At 39.1% G+C, this 25,064-nt stretch overlaps 1 protein-coding gene across 5 annotated transcripts in view; it reads left to right on the forward strand.

The window, feature by feature from the left end:
* The window catches only part of tncb (tenascin Cb), a 106,396-nt gene that overhangs the window by 24,189 nt on the left and 57,143 nt on the right, over positions 1 to 25,064 (forward strand). For 2 of the 5 annotated variants that reach the window (XM_063488906.1, XM_063488900.1), the window contains exons 2-3: positions 15,894 to 16,010; positions 22,991 to 23,147. The exons of 1 other annotated variant lie outside the window; for it this stretch is intronic. The gene's annotated coding sequence lies outside the window, so the exon portion shown is untranslated. The remainder of the gene's footprint in view (positions 1 to 15,893; positions 16,011 to 22,990; positions 23,148 to 25,064) is intronic. 2 more of the 5 variants (XM_063488903.1, XM_063488901.1) reach the window with 2 other exon arrangements.

The raw sequence follows: 25,064 nt of genomic DNA on the forward strand, positions 1-25,064 counted from the left end.
TTTATTTAGGATTTAAATAAATCCTAAATTCATTCACATTTAGGATTTAAAGAAGTAATTTTTCAAAATTAGTCACATGAAAAAATATTAGTAGTACCATTAGAGGACCATACCTATGTACTATATACACTGTACAGGTATAGTATGCAAATGATCAATTTAATACAGTACATTAAATATTAGGGGTGCAACGATACTCGTATCGATATTGAACCGTTCGATACAGTGCTTTCGGTTCGGTACGCACGTGTATCGAACAATACAAAATTTTTAATTTATTTTATCAACTTTTCTTCTGACGATGCTGTGGATCTGCGTTCGACTACTCCGCCTAGGCTGCACTGTCGAGCGCAGATCCACTGAGCGCAGCGCAAGCTAGCAAGACAGACGCTTAGCTCATTGCAGCATGGCAAATTGAACCTCCCCCACCCTCATTCAGATCTGGCCTTTGGAACTATTTTGGTCTTCATGTGAAGTACGACCCTGAAGGTAAGCGCATCATGGACAAAAGTAAAACAGTATGTCGGATGTGCCACGCAATGCTCAATTACATGGGTGGGAACTACTGCGTTAGCGCAGTTTGCTCGTTAACGTGTTGACGCCGTCCAGCCCCACGCACGGGGCGATCCGCGGTAGCTCGTTAACGGAGATTTGCCTTGTGGCGTTAACGTCATTTCAGATTAACGCTGACAGCACTAGTGGGAACACAATGAATATGACTGCACATTTACTCCGACATCATCCTAGTGCAAAGACAAGTGGAAGCAGACAAAAACAACAAGCACGCATGCTACAAACTTTACCCGAGTCATTTAGACAGCTGTTAGCACATGATTCTCCTTATGGGGAACTGATATGTTTAATATGCTGCTGAGAATATACCCCAGAAGAAGCGTATAGTATAGCTTTTATTTTGGAAAGAGCCATTTCTCTGTAATAAACTCTCTTTTCCAAAGATGAGGGATTTTTCCATGAGATATTTATTTTTTTATTACTTTGTCATTTCAGCAACATTAAATTTAAAAACTGTACTTTTGAGTTAAAATATATATTTATAATTTTAATAAATGACAAATTAAAAAAGCATGAACATTTTTTTGTATCGAAAAAATATCGAACCGTGACACCAAAGTATCGTATCGAACCGAACCGAACCGTGAATTTTGTGTATCGTTGCACCCCTAATATATATATATATATATATATATATTTATATATATTAGGGGTGCAACAATACTCGTATCGATATTGAACCGTTCGATACAGTGCTTTCGGTTCGGTACGCATATGTATCGAACAATACAAAATTTTTAATTTATTTTATCAACTTTTCTTCTGACGATGCTGTCTGTGTTGAGAGCTCAGTGGATCTGCGTTCGACTTATCCGACTAGGCTGCACTGTCGAGCGCAGATCCACTGAGCGCAGCGCAAGCTAGCGAGACAGAAGTTAAGCTGTTGCAACATGGCAAATTGAACCTCCCCCACCCTAATTCAGATCTGGCGTTTGGAACTATTTCGGTCTTCATGTGAAGTATGACCCTGAAGGTAAGCGCGTCATGGACAAAAGTAAAACAGTATGTCGGATGTGCCACACAATGCTCAATTACATGGGTGGGAACTAGTGCTTAGCGCAGTTTGCTCGTTAACGTGTTGACGCCGTCCAGCCCCACGCACGGGGCGATCCGCGGTAGCTCGTTAACGGAGATTTGCCGTGTTGTGGCGTTAACGTCATTTCAACGAGATTAACGCTGACAGCACTAGTGGGAACACAATAATTATGACTGCACATTTACTCCGACATCATCCTAGTGCAAAGACAAGTGGAAGCAGACAAAAACAACAAGCACGCATGCTACAAACTTTACCCGAGCCATTTAGACAGCCGTTAGCACATGATTCTCCTTATGGGGACCTGATATGTTTAATATGCTGCTGAGAATATACCCCTGAAGAAGCGTATAGTATAGCTTTTATTTTGGAAAGAGCCATTTCTCTGTAATAAACTCTCTTTTCCAAAGATGAGTGATTTCTCGATCAGATAGATTTATTTATTTTTATTATTTTGTTGTTTCAGCAACATTAAATTTAAAAACGGTACTTTTGAGTTAAAATATATATTTGTAATTTTAATAAATGACAAAAAGGCATGAACATTTTTTTGTATCGAAAAAATATCGAACCGTGACACCAAAGTATCGAACCGAACCGAACCGTGAATTTTGTGTATCGTTGCACCCCTATTAAATATATAGTCTTTGTACATTCTCCATCAACCAGTGATGCCTCATGGCAATGGTGAAAGTTTAATATGTTCATTGATAAACATGTTGTGATCACATATAATCACATTTTTCTTTTCTTTTCTTGTTTTCTTTCCCTTTTTTTTGTTTTGGCCATGCTTGATTTCTGGAATAGCTCAATTTGGTCCATTGAAATAAGTGCTAGATGTAAAGGAGCCATATTTCCTCTGGTGCTCTTAGTGGCAATTACCCAGCAGGCACTCTGCTCTCACACTAAAGCTGCCTCTGTAATTATAGGCTGCTGGTACTGAGACTGTAGCAAACCAGACTTTTGCAAGCAACATATATACACACATAAATGTTCACACAGAGCTGAGGAATGTGTAGAACACACGAACACACACACACACGCACGCACGCACGCACGCGCACACACACACACACACACACACACACACACACACGTCTAAGTGCTCCTAATCAAGATGAATTTTTGGTTTAGGTATATTAGCTGAATATGAAGGAGAACAAGACATGTCTGAGACAGATGAGTTTTCAGTATGTCAGGAGCAGCAGCAGAGGCAGCTTTAGTAGAATCACATGTTAAATATGCACATGGAAACCATTACATTCTGCCTGTATTGTTCAAAGGCTGCATCTCAGCAGTGTGTGATGATTACCCTGAACAAGCAGCATCGAATCTTTCAGCAATTCTCTCTGTTCCAGACTGCATTCACCTCACTTCAGGCAAGGAGTGTTGGTGGCATACAGATGTGCAGTATAGCTGCAGGTCAGACAGAGGTTACCTGTGAGAGGAAAAACAGCCCAACTTTTCCAATATATACAGGAGGGTAAACAAGTACCAACACTAGTACATAAAATCAAGCTTTAGAAATAATGTGATGGGAAAACTGGACGGAGAGAGTCTTTTGTGTTGGCAGTTGCATTGTGGTTTGCTAACTGAATCAACTCAAAAATCCTTTGAATTGTTAGATTACCAATATGCATCCAGCCATACACATTTACACATCTTTAAAAACATTGTAAATGTAGTAAAAAACATTAACACTAACCACATGCTCAGAGTATGTATTTTTTGTTCTTGTTAAAACTTGTTCTCGCATGACTTGGTAATCAAAGGAAAAGAAATCAACCATTCTACACAGATCAAAAACCTGTTACATTTTTTCCAAAACCTGCAGACTACTTTTGGCTTAGAGGTCCGGGCTAGGGTTGAAGCTATTGCAGACAATAACTTAGATCACACAGGATTAAGGCTCCTTCTGATACAGAGTATATAGTGTAGTCAGGGTTAGGTTTTGTTCTAGCCACACTGACCACAATTAACAACAGAATTTTTTGAAAATTAGACAATGTTGGCTTTAAATAAACTCTCATATCCTCATTTTGGATGTTCCAAATAGAAAATAATTGGATAATTTAACCCTTAGTGAGTCACCATAACTTGCTGACGAGTTTAAATGTGCTCAAACTGGCTTTGACTGAAAAACCTATATTTTGTTATGTGAGGGCTGTGTGCAGGCAGGAAAAGGACCCAAAGTGCAGACTCCGGTGACAAAACGTGAAATCAAAAAACAGCTTTAATGCTTAACTCAAAAAGCAACAAACTTCCACACCACTAGATGAGGGTAGATAAGGGTAGATCGCGACGCCGACAAACTGAAACACAGGGCTTAAATACATAGAGGGAGCAATCAGGGAATGGGCAACAGGAGGGGAACAGGGGAAGCAAAACCAGATACATTAACATAAGACATGCGCCTCCAAAATAAAACAGGAAACATAACACAGACTGAACTACAGTCACAGACTCTGACTGGACACGCGGAGACAGCAACTATGGAACAGAACAGAAACCAGAAGACACAACTCTGACAAAGAAACCAAAAAACTAGAAATGATAAATAATATAATAAACTCAAAACTCTGGGTCAACGACCCAGGCATCCTAACATATTTGGACTTGGAGTCCTAAGCAATATGAACCATTTTTCATATTTCTTATATAATTCCATTAGTGAAGTGTGCCAGGATGTAACGTCTTCATACAATTTACCGCCATCTAACAGTTAGACAGTCATGGGTTTGACCCAGAGTTTGGATATTCCCTGTGTGCTTGTGTGGATTTCCTCTGGGAGCTCTAGTTTCTGCTATCATGGGTTTACAGCTAGAGTTGTCCCTGAGCACAGTGCTCACTGCACTTGATACTTAGGATGGGTTAGACGCAAAGTAATAGAACATGAACTGTGAAAAAAGGTTCCAACAATATGCATGCCCGCTGAAGTTTGTTGCTTTTTGAGTTCAGCATTAAAGCTGTTTTTTGATTTTACGTTTTGTCACCGGAGTCTGCACTTTGGGTCCTTTTCCTGCCTGCACACAGCCCTCACATAACAAAATATAGGTTTTTCAGTCAAAGCCAGTTTGAGCACATTTAAACTCATCAGCAAGTTATGGTGCCTCACTAAGGGTTAAAATTATCCAATTATTTTCTATTTGGAACATCCAAAATGAGGATATGAGAGTTTATTTAAAGCCAACATTGTCTAATTTTCAAAAAATTCTGTTGTTAATTGTGGTCAGTGTGGCTAGAACAAAACCTAACCCTGACTACACTATATACTCTGTATCAGAAGGAGCCTTAATCCTGTGTGATCTAAGTTATTGTCTGCAATAGCTTCAACCCTAGCCCGGATCTCTAAGCCAAAAGTAGTCTGCAGGTTTTGGAAAAAATGTAACAGGTTTTTGATCTGTGTAGAATGGTTGATTTCTTTTCCTTTGATTACCAAGTCATGGGAGAACAAGTTTTAACAAGAACAAAAAATACATATTCTGAGCATGTGGTTAGTGTTAATGTTTTTTACTACATTTACAATGTTTTTAAAGATGTGTAAATGTGTATGGCTGGATGCATATTGGTAATCTAACAATTCAAAGGATTTTTGAGTTGATTCAGTTAGCAAACCACAATGCAACTGCCATGTCTGCTGGGTCCACGACGGCCAAAACACACTGTCATGATCTGCAGGACACAGATCGTGTTTTTTGCAGAGAGGACCCAAAAGCAGACACTAGGAGGCAGCTCTGGATTTAAGAAAAAGCAAGCTGTTTATTAAGGCTTCACAAAAATATGAAATGAAACGCAAATGGAGACTAGACTTTTACTAACAGGAAATCTAAACTGGGCAAAACTAACAATAAGAACATAGAATGTAGAACCTGAAACAAGGAGAGAGATGAACTGATGTTCCAGGAAGGAATAAATGGCAACTCACACCAAAATGGAGACACATGGGAACATAGGAGGGATAAATCAGGCATAATGAGGCAGGGGAAGCAAAACTGAATACAATGCACATGAGAAGAGGGACTCACAAAATAAAACAGGAAGTGACCCGCACACTGAGACCCAGACCAGGACGGGTAAACTTGACAGTAGAACAGTGCATAAACAGACATGGAAGCACATCACAGACTCAGGAGACAAAGGATGAAATACAAAGACACAAAGAGGGAGAGCGAGGGACACAGAGAGAGGGAGAGGGAGAGACAAGACGTGCTGGGGAGACTAAGGGAACGGAAAAGAAAGAGATGAAGCCTATGACAGACACGACATGACAACAAGACTGACATCCACAACAGACACTCAGGACAAAACATAGGGACAAAGACATGAATGGAAGCTAATATCAAACAAGACACCATGAAGTAGAATTACAGATAAACTCAGAGACCCTAGCAAGAACTAAACTGAAGACGAATGATGAATTCACACAAAACTCAAAACGCTGGGTCACAGACCCTGGATACCATGGCGTTGGCACTGTGCACTGATACTTCAGCATGGTCCTCAAACATTAGTTTTCAATTAAAGAATGCACAGTTTCTAAACCTGAAGACAGCCTGTCAAATAAGGAGATTTCTCTCCACACCAACACAATCTTTTCTCACAGTTTGCTCTATTTGCCAGAGATTTGTCAGCCTGTGACTTCAATTTCTCCTAAAAAATGAAAATCATTTTCAAGGATCACTAATTTGACACAGTTGAAGAGATCCAGAGATCAAGAGGCAAAGCATCAAGAAGACATGACAGGTCTGCTTAGTGATCTAAAAATAGCATCCTCTAAAGGTTTGGGCTTTTTAGAGGGCCATAACAAAACTTTTTGATCACACCTCGAATGTGTGTAGAAGCACAGCTCCAAAGAAACATACATACAGTTCTTTACAAGTAAATCTGTTTGAAACATGTAACCATTTTATGCTTGTTCCATTAAGTCTCAAGTGGTTGAAAAAGTCCATTTACCTCTGCTTTGTAACTATGACGATAGTTAAAAGCTGCAATTCATCTGCTTTTGATACTTTACTGCTCATAGGCAATTATTCCTATGGTCAAATGAGGTGAAATACATATAAAAACACAAAGACGCATTGTCATTATTTCTTAACAGGTCATTGTCATTTTTCAAGATCATTAATGTCAGTCATGGTTCCTGGGATTCATTCTGCCATTTCTTTTGTAGCCATGTAATCAGAGTAATTTTAAGAATGTAATTATTTACCTGATATCACAGAAAAACCAGCAATACTTTAGTTTCTGGGAATAAAACACTATTTTGGTTTCAACAGAACACTGCTGTGCAGAATCTACAGAGACCATTTTAATGATTTTGTTATGTTACTGAAACCACAATTTCTGTTTCCCCAAGAACACAGTCTAATTCTCCTACCAATAACCCCACTATTATAGTCTTTCACCATCATTTTTTTATGTTTCCATCCATAATTTGAATCCATTAGAATTCACACTGACCTACCGTCATTAAAGAAAGGCTCTGGGGTAAATCTGTATGTAATTCATGTAAGGGAGACATTTGCAAACCTCCATAAGTGAGCACAGCAGGGCTCCAGATATATTTTCTCTTTCTTTCAAATGGCTGACAGGTTGAGATAATAAATAGAGCAGACACCTCCAGAGATCACTTGAACCCTCCAGAGTCTCTGTAGCTAGTTTATCATTAATAAACACTTAGTAGTCCCCATTTCCCTCCATCCTTCCCTCTTTGCTTCTGTATCTCCATCACCCATCCCTGATGAATCATTAAAAATGTGTTTTTTGTCTTTACAGATGAACTTGCCTACAAGCTGCAAATTAAAAGGGCGCATTATAAAATTATGCAGTATATCGCAAGGGCAATATTTTCTGTGTTTTTGAACATTTGGAAGGATAGTAATTAGCAAAACTCGCACATCTTAACAGATCATTTAAGCGATTTGTAGAAGACATTTTATGTGCAAAAGCAATTAAAAGTGCTTTACATGTGGATTATAAACATTAGGCAAAAAGGCAACATAAATATTAAACAGCAGATTAAAACTTTAAAAAATGAAAAAGATGGGACACTATTAAAGCCAATTTAAGTTAAAGCACGTCGCTGTTGGTCACTACAAGCTGCTTTTTACTGTTGGTTGAAGTCTGGTAAGCTAGAAAAACGGCTAATGGGGGATATAAGTAGTTTTTGGTGTGTGTAGGTTAGAATCTTTTGTCCCTTGACAAAAACCTTGGAAAACAGTTTGTAAAAAGAACACGTTCTAGTAACACAGGATTAAGGGCTACAGCTACCGTTAGCATCTTCACTGATAATGGCTTAGACCTCAGAGAGTAATAGTAACCTTTACTATGGAGACTTTGTTTAATGTGTTCAGTTTTATTTTTGTTGGAAGAAAAACTGAGCTCTTTTAGAATAGCCCAAATAATAGGTACAATGACCTAGGAACGTGACATTGTGACATCAGAAAGAACCTTCCCGGTGACTCTATGCTCTCACTTGCTACTCCAATTTCTTATTCAATTTAGCGTGATTATTTTGTAAATGATAGTCTTTACGAGTAAGAATGATAAAGGATAAAGTGCAGTATTTTTAATGGTGGGCCTACCTTGTGATGTGCCACGTCATGTTTCAAAACACCAAGAGGTTGAAAAACAGAAAATCAGTTTTTACATTCAGTATGTGACAGTGTGGTAGAAAAACCCGATGTCATGATGGCTACATCCTGTCTTTTATATAGAATCTATACAGCGTGTGCTGTTGGTTTTCTGTTTGACTATAAAATCTTTATATTTACACTAACAGTCACTTGTGGAATAATAAAAGCAACATTCTGTACCAACAGATATTTTTATAATGGTTTCATGTTTCTGTATTTCCCCTCAGGTCAATAGTGTTTAATCTAGCTCATAGTTTGGATTTTATGGTCAGCACTTTCAGTGTTTTGATTCCACGGCTCTCATCATTAGCAGCAAGCAGCTATTTTCAGGAAAAATGACAAATCAGGTGGCTCAGTAGGTGCCTTAAAATGGTAAATCCTCCTTTAACTCTCATCAGAAATATTTGGGTTGTACTGAGATTTAAACGAATGTTCTTATGAGAATTTTAAATTAAGCAGGTTACAAACTATCCACTTCTAACCACAAGGCCAATATCCTTTTAAACTGACTACCCACAAGTACTGCTTTGTTGATTGTCTTTCAGTTACATAATTGTAGTCCCTTCATCTGCGATGGCTTAATGATGAGCCTTCCAAAACCATGTGGTAATTATTGCAACCAATTTAAACAAAGCTTCAATAATGGTAATAAAGTAGTACTTGAACTTAAACTCAAGATCAAAATCTACCATGCTGTCTACATCTGTTTCTCTAGACATAACATTTTATAACAGTTGCTGCATTAAAGTGCTAGAGTTCATAAAAAACTGCATTTTAACCCAAACCAAACTTACTGTGCATTTTAAAGGATGCTTACAAGGAATGTATTGTGACATTTCATGCTTAACATCGACAAGGTCACCAGCAATCTGTCAAAGGGTTCAATGTGGGTTGTTTCTGTTTTAGCCACATGATAAATAGGCAGTTTCTCAGAAACTAGAAGATGCTACTTTTCAAATAATGCATGAGGGTTGTGTAGGAAGGGCATGTTTTCGACCGTCAAGGAGGGAAGCGTACCAAGGGTGTGTAGTTAAAGTTGTCATACAATTTCAAATAAAGTCTTATACATTTTGATATTACAGTTTTTCTTAAATTTTCCATGTAGGTTCCTCTTACCCCCAACCGGTCACAGCAGATGGTGTCTCTCCCTGAGCCTGGTTTTGCTAGGGGTTTCAGTTAAAGCCAAAGCCTGGATTTAACTGTCAAGATGTATTGTTGCCTGGATTTGCTTGTTCAAAGGTACAACTCTCACAATTTAGGGCTCCAAACTTTCCTCTCATTAGAGTAAGAAAAATTTGAACCTTAAACTGTATTGCTCATCTGTGATTCTGTCTATCAGGTATGTTTAGTGGCCCTGTTCAGGGACATGTTGGCACTTGATGGGCTGCTGTGCATATTGCAGCAAAGACCTTTCAGTCACACAGTTGTTTCAGGAGGCAGTCTGTTAATGCACATTATCTAAACAAAAATGACTTCGACTTGACTCTGTGCCACAAAACAGCTGCTAGCATGCTGAGATAACTTCTCTCATATCCAGAGCAGTTTCACTTATCTCTCACAAACAAGGATTGCAACAGAAAATCCTTAAGTGGAATCACTCAGACAAGAAGGGCTGAATATTTGTGTTTCTTCACAACAAAAGCTAAAAGTTGAAGATAAACCAGGAATTTTTTTAAGTAACAATGGTGACAAAATACACAAACTATCAAATGCATCTGGTGCACCATGAGTATATGTATGATGAGTGTAAGCAGAAACTGTAGAACACTTTTCATCATCAACCAGCTTTGAGCCACCATAAAGATGACACATCATCAGCATAGTCATGTCAATGCTAGCTAACAGCGGCTGATTCTTATAAGGTATTGCAGTTAAAGCCACACGTTGCATGTGCTGTGGCATTGTTTAGTGTTTATGTGTGTTAAACTTTCATCATCGGTGGAAGAATTTAGTGTCGTATGTGACCAGAGGTGGAACAACTTGAAAAACAGAAGTCAAATGCTGCATACAGAAGGGGAACAACACAATTTGAGATACTACCCTGTTAAAATACTATGCAAGTTATGAGCGTAAGTAGTGTATCACATAAAAGTATACCAAGGGATGTTTCTGTACCTCACTACAGAGGTGTAGATACAGGAAGAAGTGTGGAAGAGAAAGAGGTTAGTAAGGATGTAACCAAAGGCGATCTAATCCTGTGACATGTAGTGATGACTGATAAAATACCTGTTAGTAATATGAAGTTGGCAGCCCCCAAGAAAACTCTGAAGCATCTACCAGTGAGAGTGAAGTGTGCCACTTACTAACATATTGCACCGAGGTAAATGTTAGACAGTTATGCAGCTGGACTCTGGCAGTCTTGGAAGTAAATACTTGCAAAAGGTTCAGACTAACTACTTGCTACTGAAAATGAGTAACACTTGTTTTAAATACTGTAACATCAAGCTAACATTAATGAGTCTGTTTAATCCTAAGCCTCAAACTTTTCCTATTTTATTCTGTTTTAGTCTATTTTGTAAAGTACTTTATTCTACTGTATATAGTATTTTATTCTTGTTGTATAGTGTGTTATTCTATTTTATCTTATCCTATTCTATTGTGTTTTTCTTAACTTTTACTGCTCTTAAACTTTTACTTTCTGCCGTGACCAAAACAGTTCCCACTTGTTGGACTAATAAAGGTTCATCTCGTCTCGTCTCGTCTCGTCTCATCTCAACTTGCCTAACCAAACATTAACAGCACAAAAAACCTCAGAAAGTACAAAAATATGTGTAATTATGAGGGAATCCTCAGACTTTGGAATAATCTTCCCTTAAATATTAGATCTGCACAAACACTTGATCAATTTAAATCGCTACTAAAGACATATTTTTATGCCCTGGCTTTTAACACACTATGACCCAAGCATTTTGGTCTTATTTTAATAGTCTTACATGCCCAAATAATGGGCGTGTATGGTTACCAGCTGAGGATATCTGTCTTTTGAACTGTCGTTTGTCCTTTGAACTGAAATTTGACTCCACCCACTGATTATATATATATTATATTATTATTATAATATATATATATATATATAAAAATAAAATCCTTAGATTCCAGTTTGACAATAAAGATATTTCAGTGGTCCAAAGACAAAGACTAGAGAATATTGAATATTCTACATCATTAAGAGACCTTGGTCACCTCGGCCCTTTTCCACACTGGAACAATGTTGATACAATGAATAGCCTTCTAATGACTCCTTGTTGAAAGTGATTGAGAAAAGGTAATGGATGTAGAGAGGGAATTGGCATTTGGGTCTATTCACAGCTGCTTCATCTTAAGGCCACACTTCAACCTATTGTCCCACAGACCTTCTCCTCAGTGCTGACCTTCCTGCCCTCACCTCTCACCTTTATCCTTCCCAGCTGCTGCACTCTTATGATGGACAGCTGTTTCCTCAAGAGCCACAGGCTGTGCTCTTTGGCTCACAGCTGATTTATTCACGCTAGTAAATTTACACTGGAAAATCACTAATGACTTTACTAAATAAAGACAATTATTTATTCTGGTCATCTTTAAAATCTCATAAAGTCTAGATTATGAAGCTTCGTCTTCACTGTTTACACAAAAACAAAGAGGGAGAAGATTTTTATGCATTTATAAAAAAGGGAAATGAAAGGAGATGCAATATAAATACAAGCCTTCCTTAGAGTGTTCCTGCTTCCAGCTCTACTGTTGGGTAATATAAACTGTGGAGATAAGCTATAAAAGTTAACATCCCCCTGTCTCAGTTCCCATTAGAAACACCTCTTACAAAGTATTTCTAAGAGAATGGTCCTCATTAAAATTCATTGCACCACAGTTTCTCTAACAGATATCCTCACAGAGCTTAAATAGATTTACAAAGCATGCCATTTTTTAATGTCTCCACCAGTATAGCAGATGAAGATATTGTGAATGGCTGTGGCACTGTGACATGACTGAAACAAGAGCTACATTTAATTCACATTCAGGGACCACCAACAGCCTATCAGAGCCCGATCCCGAGGTGGGCATCAATCATGGGAGCCTGGACCGCTCTGGCTTGTGTGTTAGCTCTTCTAAAGCAAAGGAAAAGGCTTTGACAAGGGCCCATTATTCAGTAGCTCATCTTATGTCACTTCACACATCACCTGTCAGCCTGCCAGCCAAGCTTTGCACCCAAAGGTCGCCATCAGCGATCAGTCACATCACAGACATCCAAATCACAGCCTTATAGCCGACTTTAAACTGTGTTTTTATATGTTTAGGTGCTATTACATGTCATTCAGGAGCACAAGGCAGTCAGAGAGGACCAATTAACACCAGATACAGAATTATTTTTGATAGCAAAGCTTTAACATCTTTTCACAACATGGTTGGGCACTCCAAAAAGTGCTGATACTGAAGCCTTAGGCTATTTTTTCAAAGGAGACACTGCAGGTAAATAGAGAAAAATTGTAATGCATACATAATATGTAAACCCAATTCCAACCGTTACCATATATGAGCTATAAATAACATGATGGATGTTAAGAGGTTAAGCATAAAATTTCAGAAAACTGATACTGAATCATTATGGGTGGTACAGAGGTGCAGATCTTAGCACTGTTGCCTCTCAGGAAGAAGATTTGACATCTTTCTGTGTGGTGTATGTTCTCCCCGTGTCTGTTTGCGTTCTCTTTGGCTTCCTCCCACAGTCCAAAGACGGTAGTTAGTGGGGTTAGGTTAATTGATGATTCTAAATTGCCCACAAGTGTAAATGTGTTAGCCCTACACCTGGGTGTACCTCACCTTTTGCCCTGTGGCAACAAAGATGACCCTCCAGTAAATCTAAATTTGATAAACAAAAGAAAATGGACAGACATTTATTTAGTTTGATTCAGAGACCCATTGTTAAACGTATAATTGTAGGGTGTTTACCTTACAATATAAAGCACCTTGAGCCAAACGTTGTTGTAATTTGGTGCTATATAAATAAAATAGGATTGAATTGAATTGAATAGGTCTTCAAATAAATATTGGCATCAGTAGCTTTTGATCCAGCAATTTTAAGGCACCCACAGCTAACCCTTACAGTTAAAAAATGATGCTGAAGAATATCTTGTGCTGTGATACCAAAGAGTCCTGACTGCCCGTATTCTGTAAGTATTAAAAATAGCAGTATGTGAACACCAGTACATCACAATACCGATTGCAAAGGACACTGGGGATCTATATATAACCGTTTATCCATGCGCACTGTGTCCCTTGACTTTTCTAGACATTACAATCTTGGTGTTCAGCAAACAAATGATATACAGTGGTCCTGCGCTGTAACACAGTTCACCTTTAGCAGCCTTGCTGTTTTGCGGATTTTTTTAGTGTATTTTTTTTTTTCTGTTACAGCGCATTGTGTTCTGCGTTCTGATTGGCTGTAGACCATTGTCAATCAATCTCGTGCCGTACAGAATGCGTTCAGCTTGTCAAATTTACATAAATCTTCGATCGCTAGCAGTGTGACTCTGAAGGTCTGCACTGTATGTTTGTAAGTTTTCTCCCCAACAAACACAACAATGTCGACGAAACATTTTGCACCATCAAAGGCACCTGCGGGTTCCTTTGGTTTCATTGTATAAATCTGGACTTATTTTTCTACGAAGATTTGAACTTTGAGAGTGTTTAAACAAGAGAGAAAAGTGTGAAAAAGTTAATACCTGTTTGATAAAGTGTGTAGTGAGGGGTTTTACAGCCTTAAAACATCTATAATAACTGTAAAAAATAAAGTTGGCTACTTCACAGATTTCACCTATCGCGGGGTTTTTTTAGAACCCAACTCCCGCGATAAACAAGGGATCACTGTAATTATTCTACAGTACATCCATAAAAAATGTTTCTCTTTTCCCCCAAAAAAGTTCATTTTGCCTTTCTTCAAAATGTAGGCTCAGGGTTACCACCTACGATAACTATGAGGCTACACTATCCATCCACTACAATGCACATTGCCCAAACTCAACAGCGTTACTGATACTGATGAGAGTGACAGAGAAAGATACATTTTTTCCCCATTTCCAACATGAACAAACAGAAAGTAGACTTAAATTGAGGAAGAATTACATTGGGAAGCTACTGCTGATCACTCTGATTATTATCAACCCCTAAGATCATCATCCATCAACACACTAACCAGTAGTTCTGTGCAGTACTGCAAATATTGGTATCAATCTGATACCAAGTAAATACAGAGCCAGCATTAATGCCAGTACCGATACTGATACTTTTAACAAATAAAGGCAACTTATGTATGGGAGAGCATTCTGTCATGATTTATGAGATAAATCATTAAATTGTAAATTCTGAAAACATTTTAATTACCACTAAATCACTCTATTTTTCATTTTCCACAATAATTGGCCAATATAACAAAATACACCTTTCCATTTTGCATGTAGTTTGATAATTGGTCTTTTGGAGAGCTGGAATTAAATGTACCCGTCTCTAAAGCACTTGGGGTTAACTTCTGTTATTTAAATGTGCTATAAATAGAACAGATGTGACAGTCAACACAAAAAGGTTCAGACTGTTTTCATAGTGCATGTTTGATGTATATTTTTTCATTTTCAAAAAAAAAAAAAAAGATTTATTCAACACAATTCACCAGACTACAAACTGAGGATAGAAACAAAGTATTGAGCCTATCGCGCTAGTATAAATCAGATATCAATACCAGCATTGGTATTGATGCTACTGATATTTGGATGGAGCTAGCTAGTTCTTGGTCCTATATCCTCTAATGAAGCAGCTCACTCAGCTAAACTGTACAGTATTTTCAGTAGTGTTAGTGCGTCTGAAACCCATAATTTCCTATCGCAACCTGATTCTCCAGCAATTATTCATGGGTGAAAAACATCTTATGAGATAACTGCAATTTTACCACACCCTGGAAGAGAGGACAGCCTGGTTCTTCTTGGAATGCTCTAAGCAAGTGTAACTTCTTCTCTGACTTGCTGTCTGCAAGATGTGCAACAGAGAAAAGAGAAAAGCTTTTAAGCAAGCAACAACAGCAGCAGACAAGGAAACCCACAAGGGAGATGGGGAAAATGACATAGGGATGGTGTGGAGTGTGCATGAGGGGGGAAGAAGGAATGGGTTTTTTTTTTTTCAACAAAAAAGAAAGTGAGAAGCAGCAAAGGTGGAAAGAAGGATGGAATTTAAATGGCATTTGTGATAAGGTGACATTTAGAAAAATCTCAGCTCCATCTCCTTTGAACAAAAAGGTCTTGATCCAAGGAAAAAGGGGGTCTGGCACCTCACAGGTTGTACTGGTGAAGGAAAATACAGCAGCATATGAGACTGAAATGCAGAAGTGTACACATGGATTCAAATGCTTTAAATCCTTAAGCACATCCGAAATTAGTATTCCTACGTTCTCGTGTGTTGCGGTAATATAAACTCTTGTGTATAAGGTCATTGTTTTGAATTGAGCGTAATGATATACGGGTGTTTTAAGTGTGTCATGATGATCACCAACTATGGGTCAGAGTTCAGCCTCCTTTTTATGAGGACTACATCTCTGATCGGGACTAAGAGTTGCCATGGAGAAACATGCAATCAGCTGGTCTTTCTTTTCACTGCTTTTCACTGACTCGCTCCCTTCCTCTGCCCTGTAGACAGTACGGGCCCTGTTGTTGTCGTCGTCAGATAGTGACTAAGTATATGCAGTGTGGGAAGGAGAATCTCAGCTGTTCATCCTGGAGAACTCATCTCCCCTCCCGTTCCGGTCCTAGGTGAGCCACAATACTTCTTCAGACCTCCCTTTCCTTTTGGCTGCCATTACCCAAACTAAGCTCATTTGTCCCCCCCAGTAGACCCATGATCTGCCTTTTGTTCAGACCCCAACCTCCCATTCATGTCCCCCAGGAGAGCAGACAAAAGAGGAAAAGACATAGGCTTAAACCCTTTTGCCCAGACAGACTGTGGTAAAGCAACCATAAAGAGATGCTGGGCGTGAATGGCTGGGGAGCTCTCTAGCTTCAACTAGAAGCTGTCTGTGAAGATGCCCTCCCTTGCCCACATCAACAGAAGTCTGAGTTATTGTGTGAACATGTGCTGAAATGAAGACAACATTTTTGGCAATTTGACAACACATATGCGGCACAGCCAGATTTTTACTTGCATTTCAAATGTTGAAAGTACATCCAGAAACCTAAGTTGAATATACACAATTGTTGAAATAAAAGCAGCTGTCAAACAGGGAAGTGGATACATCATAGACTGCATATAAGCATATGTTACCAACTGTTATGTGAAATTGGTAAATGGACCTGCTTCTTATATAATGTTTTTCTACTCAAGCACTCAAAGCACTTTATACAACTTGCCTCATTCACACATAGTCTATGCCTAAGTGCATTTGCACTCCAATGAATGCATGAGAGAGCAATGTGGGGTTCAGGATCTTGCCTAAGGATACTTTGGCACGCAAACAGAAGGAGCCAGAGATCAAACCACCAACCATGGTTGTTTTAATACACCTGCTGTAAATCGGATATCATATGTGAGGTTTGGAGCTTACTCTGAAACAGAGAAACACTTGCAGTAGGATCTTGTCAATAACAGGAGGCGTCCATCCTTAAGCATACCTCATCCATTTTTAGTACAGTAGGGGCCATATTTACAATTCATATTCACTTAGATTTGAAACTAACAACAGACATAAACACACCAGGAAAGTGTTTACTGGACCTATAGGACACTCCCTCATAGATTTCTATAGAGCCTGATTTTTGCAGTCAGTGAACACATTTGAACCAAGGCTTGGCAGTGCAGGGGGGACATATCCACAGAGCACAGATGATGTCAAAACATTTTACAGGGTTCACGTTTTCATTCAAATTTCAATTTATATGGATCAGTTTATGAAATTTGAATCACGCCTCTTTATTCTGACTGAAACCTTCATATGGAGTTGTGGGTTTGTCTTTTAAAAGCTCTCACCCTGGAGGCTCCACTATCAGGCTTCATTTAATAAAAATTTGAACCTGACCCATTTTTCGGAGGTTGCTTAGCATGGTACATTCACTGAATTGGCCACCTACTACTAATAAAACTGATATGGAGGTAGCATTTTTCTGCTTCGATTTAGTTACATCAAATTGGATTGAGTAGCTGAGCTGTTTTTAAAAAGAATAAAATAACACCAGCATCATCTATTCATTTATTTTTACAAGAGTGCTTTTTGCAGATTTCCAAATCTCCCTCTGTACATGCAGTAAGGATAAGAAGATTTATTGTGTTTCAGAATTCCCCCAAGTGTCTCTTATCTGTAAAACCCAATGTTGTTTATTTTGGCTCACAGTTTGTAAAGCTGTTACTGAGTTTTTGGATGTTTGTTTCAGGTGGAAATGTCAAACAACCTAAGGCTTAATGCAGTCAAACTGATTGCAATCACAATATCGGGCTTCATCTAAATGGAGCCAGCAGAAGCACGCACGGAAGGCTGGGCATGTCCCCATACCCAGCAAAAAGATTTAAGGTCCTCTTTTGGGTCATTGAAGTTTTCCAAGGGTAGATGAAATACAGTGGTGTGTTCTGGGTCTCCTCTGGAGCTTCCTACCTGTCTGACATGCTCATAAACTCCTAGTGGATTGGCTTAGAGCTCACGACATATAAAAAAAAAAACCTAATTTCAACCACTCAGTCATTTGGTGAATATCCAAAGATTAAGACCATAGCTAAAAACTGAATGATGGTAAATCAAAAAGTTTACCACAACACCTACAATATGACTGAAGCCAGTAAATAAATCAATGTTTCCTGTTCCCAGTTCTTTGTATTATTTAGTTTTTATTCACAGAGAAAAATAAGATGTTACTTTTTATTCATTGATTAAAAGTAATGCTTGTTCTCTGTTTAGTCATGTTGGTCATATTCAACTATTTGTTCTTGGCATGCTATACCTTTATTTTCCTACTGAAGTTGCTGAAGGTGTTGTTCTTCAAATGTGTCCCAGGTTGCACATCAGCTCTGCAGTAAGAGTGCTGGGGAAGAGAGATACAAAAACTTAAACTCCTCTAACGATGGTGCAGTGCGCCCCTGATAGTAAAATATCAACCTTATTGCCTCGTTGTCAGATTGAATCCAGCAGCTTATGCTTCTGTTATGGTTTGTGGCACAAATCACATCATATTCAAGCCATAAGCTATATTACTGTAGCTTAGGTTTTATAGGCTTGCAGAAATTCTCTGAACTTGCAGACACATTAATCTACAAAGCAATGCAGGCTGACATATACACTAACTGCGTATCTGTCTCCACCTGTGTGATGTCAAATACAAGCTCGGGTTCAGCGAGGAGACACAGAGTGGGATCTACCATACTATTCTATAGGGACTCCTCTGTAAGGCTTAAAATAGAAGAGATTCGTCTTTGCAAGCATCCATGCTGTTACACATACTACTACTACATAGATAAAGCAATAAATAAATGAATAAATAACTGTGTTCTCCACTATCTTAGTTACCTCTTGACAGCCTCCAGGCACTGACAAGCTGTCCAGTGTTGGAATTAGAGATTTGTTTTTTCAAGTAAAACACCAGTGCAGGCTGAACATTTGCTTACAGAAACTCATAACTGATATAATACGCTAGTAACGTGAATGCATCCTGCATTAAATATGGTTCATTTTCCTTCAAACCTGATTTTTCCAGCAATTTCTGACTATATTTCTGTGCAATATGCTGGATTCCTTCAAATATCACTTCACCATCCACAATTATTTCAGAGAGATGCTATACTTGAACCAGCAAAATAATCTTCACACTTTATTACAATTATCTCAGGGAGATGGATTTTTTTTTTCCCCAACTGACTGACTGAACAGTAAATGTGTCGCGATATTTCAGGACATTTTCATCGTCTCGCTTGATCCAAGCGATACTGCCTCATCAAGGTGCTGAATGCAAACCTGCCTGCTGCTAAAGGCCTAGTATGCTTGAAAGTAGTCTCACCTCCGCACAGCTGGCATATCACTGTGTGAGGTGAGAACCTGTCGGATTGTCAATTTCAGAATGTGGCAAAAATTGTGCGTTGCAGCCCCCCAGGCTTCTGACATCAGAAAGATGTGTGGGGGAGGGGTTTCAGAGGCTGTGTGGCAATCAGACAAGCACTTTGTCCACAGTATAGTGAGAACAGGCTACAAATTTAACACATCTTGATCCTCCTTAAATGCATAATACAATTTCATTTTTTATTTATTTTGTGTGCACTTTCTTTAGATTTGAGTGGTTGTATATTTTTCTATTATTTGTTTTACTTCATTTAGCTTACTTACAAGCACATCAATCTTTGCTTCTATTATAACCTTTTTCTAGTGTTCTTTAGCTCTGAGCACTTAGCACAGCTTAGCTTGATCAAACAGACCAAAACACAACCATTAAAAAAATTTCTCGGTGCAGCATTTAGAAAAGTAAATGTAAAGGACATCAAATTACATAAATAGGTTGCAAAAAGTCATGTATATCTTTACTTTGTTTGTTTCCATGAAAGCTAACTGGAAAACTCTGAGGTCTAAAATCAGATCAAGCCTTCATTCATGTTACGATCCAGCCTGTGGGTGCAACATTACATTAAGCCCACACCAGAGAACTGACAACTGTAGACCTCACTTCCCTCAGTTGAGGTCAGTGTTTATGATTCAGCAAAAAGCAAGAGACTGGAAAAATGGCATGCAGGAGAGAGTTACAGAGCAAAAGCTATTGCTGACCAAAAAGAACACAAAAGCTCATCGCGCATTTGCCAGAAAACATTTTTGATGACTTTTGGGAAAATATTCTGTGGACTGACTTAAAGACTTGAAAGGTTTTCATCTTATTACATCTGGTGTAAAGCTAACACAGCATTTCATACAAAGAACACCACAACAGCAGTGAAACATGGTGAGAGTAGTGTGAAGCTCTCCTGCTTCAGGATCTGGGTGACCTGCCATAACTGATGGAACTGATGATCTTTACCACAATCCAGTGGGTGGCTGTAGCTCAGGAGGTACAGCAAGTCATCTACTGATTGGAAGGTTAGTGGTTCGATCCCTGGTTCCTCCTGTATCCATGGGCAATATACGAACCCCAAGTTGCTCTCTGATGGAGAGTATGAATGTGTATGAATGTTAGCTAGGAAGCACTAAAAAAAAGCTTAGAAGAAAGTGCTTGTGTGATTGGGTGAAAGTGGCATGTTGTATAGAGCGCTTTGAGTACTCTGGGAGAGTAGTAGAATCAGTCCATTAATCCTGAAGGAGAATGTTTGGTCATCCCTTTGTGCCCTGATGCTTAAGCATACTTGGGTTACACAGAAGCCCAATGATCTAAAACACAGTACAAATAAACCTAGTCAAAGGCTGGGCCTAAATCCAACTCTTCATACTCAAAAACCCTCTAGTGCTGCTGAATTTTTAAAATTCACCCAAAGTCCTCCACGTCAATGTGAAATACTTACTGCCAAATACTTCTCCACAATGGGTGAGGTAGGTTTGGATAATTGTTATCATTAATAAATGAAACAATCATTGAAAAACTGCGTTTTGTATTTACTTGAGTTCTGTTTGTTTAATTTAAAAATGACTTTGATGATCTGAAGCTTATTCACCTGCCAAATTCTCTTGCACCGTCATCTCAAACCCAGGGATTGCAGAGGTACATAACAAGCGCTGGGTCTCAAATTAAAGGAGTACATATGATCTCAAACCCTCAGTCTAACCAAGTAGTTTATAGTGTCTCAACCTAACCAGTAAATAAAAGTGGAAGTACAATGTAACTAATAAACAACTAGTCTCCCTGAGACCCATTATGAGGATTTTGTCACTCAGTAAAACGGTAAAACGCAGGTTCACAGTATCCAATATTACAGCAGTGAGGGTGTGAAAGCACTGATGCCAAAAGACAACTTGTGTGCAAAGATGACAGTGTACATTTCTCATCTTCAATAGTTGCCATATGCAGGAAAAGGAAAGAAACCATCTTGTTGGTGAGAAAGATGAGGAAAGGTCTTTAACACCCAAAGCTAATGTTCGCCTATAATCATTCTATCTGGCATGGATCAAAATCTATTGCAATTTGTCTCCTAAATTTAAGGTTAGGACTAGTTGTGACTGATGACAGCTTCAGAGGATTATGGTTATATATCTTGTGGAGTTGTTTGGTGGATATTTTGTTAAACAATCAAATGGATATATAGCTATATGTATGATTAAAGGCTTTACCAGCTCTCAGGTGAGTTATTTATTTTGGGGCTATTATTTACTTATATTTTACTATGTACTTATTTAATCATTTATTTCAAGGTTTCATGTTTAAATGGTCTTTTTTCCTTTTATCAATTTTGTATTTGTCTTTCGTTTAATTAGAGTTTTATTTTTTCATTTCTTTTAATTGTACATAGAAATAATTTCCTATTATTTTATTTCTAATGTGCCTTAATTTGAACTCTAATTCTTAGCTTGCCAGTCGCCTTTATGGCCCTATAATTTTGGAGCAACATCTGTTTATTGTCTGTCAAGGCTTGTAGTGGTAGTACAGCCCAATTTTCCCACCTTCTGTTTTTCTAACCCGATGTTGGAAAGAATGAGTTGAAAGATGGGAGTCTTGTAACCTAGACTCTCTTGGGTGTCCTTTTGGCATTGCTTTCTCCCCCATTACCACTGAGTAAGGTCAGGTCTCAGAGGGGTCAGTTCACCCAGGAGGGTCACCCACTTCATACTAGACACTCCTGTGTCTGGAAATGGACCGGACAACTGTGTTCACTCAGCTATACTAGCTGCCAGTTTCACTTTCCAAACCACTGGTTATTAATTCCTGTCGGCACAGATCATCGTTTCTCCTCGGAACCAAAGGACATGGAGGAAGCTTAGCATTTAACCTTGCGTTCCTTTACTGTAGCTTAGCTGGCTCCCTTGTGGTAAAATTCTTATTCACTCTAAGCCCTGAGTTTTTTGTGGGCAGCCAGTCAGGAGGAAATGGTTTACTGTCCTTGACATGTTCTATTTGTTTTTTAGTGCAGTGCAGAAAAGGTTGTTAACATTCTGTGCCATCTTGGAACATTTTAGATCTTATGTATATTACACAGATCCTGAGAGCTGAAGTGTTGAATCTGCACTGTCAACTTTTCTGAAGCAGTTGGCAAGCACAGAGATACAGAGCGCCAACTGTAGCAACACAAAAGTTATGTGAGAAGGATTATAGGGTCTGAGGTCAAGGGCCAGAGCACAGATACAAGCCCTGACTCTGTACTAAGGTCGTTTACCGGCCATTTGTACGGATGAATGCAGGAGTTGTGTCTGTGTGTGGTCTTTTCTGGTGCAATGCTCAGTTTGCAATGCTGAGCTTCTCACCTAGAAAAAAAATGCATTTTGTATTTACTCAGGTTATCTTTGTCTAGTATTTACATTTGTTTGATGTATGGTTTTATAACACGTGAGCTAGTGAAACAATTTACACTTTGATGAGCTCTGTTAATTCATTGTTGGCCAAAAATGTTATACGGAAGTTTGTTATGCATTGAGGTCTAGCTAGCGCCAACCTGGAAGTGACGAAAACTGCAGTTCCTTGAGGTGCCGCGCGGGGGTGAATGCAAAACTTCCCATTGTTTCTCACATTTAAATGTCTAACCTCACAGCATTAAAAAGCATATTTATAGTTATAGTCTACTCCCCACTCACCCACCACACACATAAATTTTTTAATGCTGGAGTTAGGAGCATGTCTGTGTCTTTATACAGGTGCCAAGACACAGACAGCGGGAGCTGATATCTCAGCCTCACCCTCCAGTGGACCTCTCTATTCTGTTCCTGTTGTTGTCTCATCGTGGAGAATTTTTAATGGATTCTCAGCTCATATTCTGAGTTGGCGTGTGGCACAGTTTGTGCTTCAGTTTTGGTGAGTGAAACTAGAGTATTTTGTTAGCTAATAATGAACTGTTCATTGCACCCTTGCAGCTTGCTATCCAAAATTGAAATGCAGACGCTAAAATGCTAACAATGAAGTTTTAAGAGACCGGTGGCTATGTCCATCTTGTAGACCGTCTGTGGTTCCTGTATAAGAGATCTATTAATGAGTGAGCTTTAAACTGCTTGCTCATAGCGGGTCAGGTCTGATTGTTGGGGTTTTCTCTTATTGTAGGGTCTTTACCTTACAATCTAAAGTGCCTGCTTTGAATTAAATTGAACTGAATTAAATTGGAATATCATTGTCAGCTACTCCCCCCACCTTACACACATCTTGTTTTTTTCCATCGCACAGAGCTCTTGAAAGCAGAGTCTATTACTTTGTTTCTCGAAATTACAGTCCCTCTTAGATTAAACCGATTATTATTACAAATACACTCTGATGCAGATAGCCCTCTAAAAAACAGCTGATGGCTGCTGCTACCTGGACTCCCTGCCGCAGTGCTCGTCACCAACATTATACTCCCCATTGCTGTGTTATTCTCTCATTATTGAATCATAGAGGGGGTTTCAGTAGCTTGTGGAGGAGGGGGCAGACTGGGTGTCCATCCAAGTGACCCTCCCTGAGGACTTAACCCACACCACCCCACCTCACTGTTGCATAATGGATGAAGGACAGACATTGGGAGGGAGGAATGGAGAGCGGAGCCCTTATTACCTTGTGATTCATTTTTAATGAGGTAAACAGGTCTTTCCAGGTCACCTGAAAGCTCACACACACCAACTGCAGGTGGTGTGTCTTCCCATCGACAGCCTTATTGCTGCCCGCTTTGACATGCACCATGGCTGCAGGGGCTGCAATCGTATAATTAGGTCTCACTGTCATTGACAGAATGTGTCTCACTTCCCACAGAGTCCCTTTTCCTTCCTTCCTTCAAGTTAGACACCACCAATTATATGGTGGCAAGAAGACCTTATTATATGTGCTCTAGGCAACCTTTGTCTCACTTTTCCTTTTAGATGAAATTTTCCTGCAGTGAGGATTGCAAAGACCACCAAAATCTCATTATTGTGTATTGTTTCATAACTGATTTGATTGCGCTTTCCAGCTCAAAAATTGAATTTTATATTGATTATTTTGCAAGAACCAGTTCTTGAAAATAGCCCGTCCCTTGTGATGTTTCTTGCCCTATATAGTAACACTCCACTCAGGTAGCTGTTCTCTCTTTATGCTCAGTTATTGTACCACTTTTCCTTCTGTGTATATGTTAAGACAGCCGATAAAACCAAACCTTGTTTTGCTCTAATGGAAATAAAATAGGCTCCCTCAAGCAGACGTCTGGTTTGAAATTGGATGACAGGCGAGGATTCACGTACGGGGTGTCATCTGGGAAATCAAACCCGCTCAGTTCACTTGTTCCGAAAGTTGGCGAACAGGTACGCCTTTGCAAACAGGGAGGTGGAGAACTCCCACAGCAATTCTCTGTGAAGCCTGTCGGGGCTGTGAAGGAGGGAGAAGGAAAGAGAGAGTGCAACAGGAAGGTGAGAACAGGAACAGATGGAGAGACGCAGGGATTCTACATTTACAGTCATTTAAAACAGGTGCTATACATAGCCAAGCCTTCAACCAGTTCTCTCATCTAAATGATATCATTACAGCAAGAAGTCATTAAAAAAATCTGTATCCCCCAGACTGTGTACATTTCCCTCTTCTCTCTGGGGAGCAGGGATGAGAACCAAAATTTAGGGTCCCTCAAGTCATTGAATTTTGCTTTTTATCACCCTATAGCTGTGCTACATGTGTGCCATTGTGCTTTATATGGGATTAGAGAAGATGTTTTCTGCCTGACTGGCCACAGGCTCTCAGCAGCAAGACGAGGATCATTTCCCCTGAAGAGAAAAGCTCCGC

This window comes from Pelmatolapia mariae, linkage group LG12 (assembly GCF_036321145.2).
Source record: "Pelmatolapia mariae isolate MD_Pm_ZW linkage group LG12, Pm_UMD_F_2, whole genome shotgun sequence".
In the NCBI taxonomy this organism is placed as follows: domain Eukaryota; kingdom Metazoa; phylum Chordata; class Actinopteri; order Cichliformes; family Cichlidae; genus Pelmatolapia; species Pelmatolapia mariae.